Source organism: Pseudorasbora parva, chromosome 2 (genome assembly GCF_024679245.1).
Source record: "Pseudorasbora parva isolate DD20220531a chromosome 2, ASM2467924v1, whole genome shotgun sequence".
NCBI lineage: Eukaryota > Metazoa > Chordata > Actinopteri > Cypriniformes > Gobionidae > Pseudorasbora > Pseudorasbora parva.
Window position 1 is genome coordinate 34,256,344 of NC_090173.1, and position 4,522 is coordinate 34,260,865.

Genomic DNA, 4,522 nt, shown 5'->3' on the forward strand with positions numbered 1-4,522 from the left:
CCACTACGGGTTCCCTTTAACGTCATTAGCAGGGAACACCCTCCCAGTGCAGAACAGACTGATCACATGCACTCCACTGACTTCACTCCTATTGGTTGTCGCTCGCGATAATCGCTTCTCATTTGCATAAAGTTGAAATTTCTGATCTTTTGTCGCGCGTCTCGTGTCGCTTGACACGCCCACATTCTGTCGCCAACGGTCACTGTCGCTCGTGTCGCCGGAAGTCGCCAGCGCTCCATTGAAATGAATGGGATCGTGTCGCTTTGGCGCTGCGTGTCGCTGGCGGTGTGAACGAGGCTTAAGAGTATGAGGTCTCTGTGGAACAAAAAAGGGGGCGTTTCTCAATTCTGGGCGTTTTTAAAGTAAAATGGGCGGTTTTCCACATCTTTAACTGATTGGCTAAAGTCAAATGGGCGATTCCCATTACCTATTTTTCGTCATCAAGATGCCATCCGCATGCGGAGAAGAGGAAATTGCTACTGAGAGATGAAGTGCTTATAGATGCAAGTAGATTTTTTGTAAATTACCAATTCGTGTAGTGTTTTTAATTAATGTGTGTGTATTTTTAGCTTCAACATTCGCTGTCCTATTTGATGAATGCTTGTCAGATACCATTGTAGATCATTCACATGCTAAACTTTTTCCTGTCAGGATAATTTTAATGAAAAATTAAATTGTAAATTAAGTGTAATCCAAATACTATTATGAGAATGAACCATTGATTTTATTATAGCAAAGCAACGTTTTTTTTTTTTTTTTTTGGCAAATTACGATTTGTATAACCACAGAAATGCCATCGATAAACTATGGTTTTGTAGAAAAAACTTTGATAATTGGTGGAATAATTACGATAACCATGGTTTGTTGGTTTTATTCGTATAGTAAAACCATTTTTTATTTGTGTACGGTTAGTTTTAAAGTTTAGCTTAAAGTATTAAAATACCTTATTTATAATACAGTGCAACGTATTTTAGGGCTAGGAATATGTTTCTTGTCAATAACCGAACCCTTCTAATCTCATGACAGATGGCTCAAGCTCTTTCAGGTAATATTGATAATGAAGTGGCATATGTGGACTCTACAGTGATCAAACAGAAAGACTTAAGAACTTTGACAGAACTTTGTGAGGTTGAAGGAAATGTAAGAAACACTAGCACAATAAACATAAATCAAAAATTATAAAGAAAAGTATCCCCTCCTCAGGTGTTGAATTTGTGTTCTGCAGCAGATTGCTCTTTTACAGGTTTAACTTCAAAGTCTAAAGAGCAGAAATAAATAATAATAATAATAATAATAGTAATAAACATGTTGATCAAATACTAAAATTAATTTATTTTGTTTTCAGAATGTGGACATCTATCCAGTTGACAGCCATGTCATCGTGACATGGTTGCCACCTTTTTGTCCACATCCCATGGATGGCTTACCTGTATGTACGGCTTAATTTCTCAGAGGTGGGTTTGCCAACTGCATAAAAGAAAGTCTATAGGTTTAAAGATTTTTTGATAAACTTGTGCTTTTCCAAACTATAGACTGACATGTCAAGAATTAGGAGATGGTGGTCTGTTCTTTTGCTGGGGATGTACCCACAAACATTATACATTTTCCCCTGGTATAAGTTTGTGAAAATTGATACAAGGATGTCAAAATGTCAACAATTGGTGTTATTATTAATTCCTTACCTGCATCAGTCAGTCCTGATATACTGTATTATTAATGTATTTTCATGTCAATTAATTTAGGTCACTTAAGCAAAGGAAAAGAATGCGAATCAGTGCTGACAATTGTTGGTACTGGTATTGTTTCCTTTGTCCGAGGAGCTCTATTACTGATAATAAATGTTGCTTTTAAATTGCTGATCTTCTATATTGTCTCTTCCCTGTAGTTGCAACCAGTAACACACCCCACAACAAACAACAGGCATGTATTTGCCATTTTACTCAACCTTCAAAGTGCAAGAGAATTATTATCACAACAAGCTTTTTCTCATCTACAGATTCCCCTGCTAGTTCTTTGAGCACTCTTGCTGGACGTTGTTCAGGATGGTGATGATGCAGTCCGCACCCTAGCCCACACATGCAGCTGCTTCAACAGCTCACTTTCGGTGGTTGGACAGTAGGTTTTATTAGTGTTTTTTTTTATTTTGTGCTTCCATCTTTCATGATGTCATTGTTGGGTACATGACGGCATAATGATGGTACAGTAAATAAACATGATTGTATAATATTTGTCAATACATTGTTGCATTTTTGCCTGCGAATGTGGTTGTCTTTTTTTATATACACACTTATCAGGTGTGGTGAACTGGAGCTTCAGAACCCTGTACAGAACTCCCTAAGCAATATCCAGATGCCTCCAGTGTGATGCTCTGTACGAAGATCATGGAGCAGGCTACAGAAGAAGAGGACAAAGAGGCGTCCTACAGGGGTTTACTCCTCAGATGACTTTGAGTGATATTGTGGTAGTGATTGCTTTTATGAGGCTCGTGGAACGTGTAATATTTAAAATTAGATCCTCTTTTTAATGTCTGTTTTTATTACTCTTTTTTTGGAGAATATAGCACTTTAAATAATTAGTATTTTTTTTGTTATAGTGTTGTGGCCATGTAATTAATAAAGTGATGTTACTGTTTAAAGTTTTCTGAGTTGTCATCTTTTTAGTTTAACATGTTATATTTATGCATTTTAGAGAGTCACTTAAATATTCAGAATCAGAAAGAGCTTTATTGGCAAGTGTGTTTACACACACAAGGAATTTGGTGATGGGCTTCCAGTACAGGAGTACAGTACAAACAAAGTGAAGATATACATAGGATTACACAATAAAAAAAAAAAACATGGTATTACACAGTAATATTCAAAATAAAACAAAAACTTATTGGAGCTATGGTTCTTGTGAATGTGCAATTGTACACATTAGTGCAAGCTCATTCTGTAAAAGTACAATAAGATACAATGTGCTTCTGTATTTGTCATGTTGATATATACAAAAACTAATACACTTACAATAATAAAGTTAATTAAAAATAAGTAATGCACCCATTTCAAATGGGATCCTTAATTAATCTGCGAAAGGTAATGGAAATGAATGATGCTGATCTGTTAGTGAAGTTATGATACATGAATAGCTTTAAAAAGGTTTACACAAGATTGTCACATATTTGCCTAATATAAATAAAATACTGTGTGCATGTGCCATATTTTTATATGTTCTGTGCCATTTACATATTTTGAAGCGCTACAGCTGTATTGTAGGCTACTGGAGATTATGGCATGAATGCAAAAGAGTTTATGAGATACTGATGATCTTTTGATCATGTTTGTAATTTTGAATGATATTGTTTGTAGCCTTGTCTGTGCTAATCGGTGCTTATCCTTAGTTACATCAATTCTGAAATGTAGTAGCCTACTCATCACTGACTTTAATCAGTTACTGATGTGAGGTTGGACTGGGCTAGAATCATCACCTATCACAGATTTTCATTAAGGCTAAAAATTCGTTAATAAAAACGTACAAAATGATTGTGTAGGTCTACAAATAGGCTGAATCCGAAATCGCCCCCTATACCCTTAATAGGGCAATATTTGAATGAACAGCACCGACCGCGATATGAGTGTACGTACTGATAGACTCAACGGCTGTCCGAATTCGCTCACTAGTTTTCATTCACTACTTCAAGTAAACTGTAAGTAGGGAATAGTGAATGCGATTTCGGATTCAGCCATATGCAATAGTTATCGCGACTTCGCGAGAAATAAATAAAAAAATACGATGTATGGGATTTCAGGGCTTCCATACTTTTTGATTGGATGGACAAAAAAACACCCATCCGGGTCTGAAAACGCCCACAAATGGAGACACGCCCCTTTTTGTTCCGCAGAGACCTATAATTGTGCAATCTAAGGCAAATATCAAAATAATCCTTTCTAATATCTGAATAATATGATCTATATTATGTTGTAGACCTGTTATTTGATTATATTGGGTTATTTTTAGAACGAGATTGTTGATATTTCCACTGATGTGACGATCGCTGATTGAACCGCTGTTAAATCCAATGCGGGTGGTAAATGCACATGAAACCCCCCGGATTTGGTGAGTTTTTAAGTAATATTGTTCACTTTACTAAACACTAAATGTTATATTTGTTTATTGAAGGTTTGAAGTGTTTCTAAAGTGTTTAAAGTGTGTAACAGTCACGGAAGAAATGTGAAAGGTGATAAAATATTCCATTTAACCATTTAAATGTTACATGGTGCAAAATGACATATTCTGGTATGTTATACATGTCATGCCTAGGGGAAAATTAGTATTTTAATACTATTTTCATACATATGGATGGTTGATTGATGAATGTAAAGCATGTATTGCGTTGTTCCAAAAGAAATAGTGTGTAAATGTTTATGATGCTTAAGACGCTGTTTGTGTGAACAGGTCAGGTTTTTTTTAGTGAGATTGGAACCCTTTAACACCGATGGCGAGCCTACCCAACCCGAACCACAGTAACTTGAGTGAAACGCAA

The 4,522-nt window shown here is 35.9% G+C and overlaps 1 long non-coding RNA gene across 1 annotated transcript; it reads left to right on the forward strand.

Annotated features, from left to right (window-relative positions):
• The first annotated feature begins 355 nt into the window (after positions 1-355).
• LOC137053434 (uncharacterized) lies at positions 356-3,628 on the forward strand. The gene is made up of 5 exons (XR_010899944.1): positions 356-503; positions 1,346-1,454; positions 1,886-1,920; positions 1,997-2,115; positions 2,295-3,628. It is a non-coding gene; the product is annotated as an uncharacterized lncRNA (long non-coding RNA).
• The last annotated feature ends 894 nt before the right edge of the window (positions 3,629-4,522 follow it).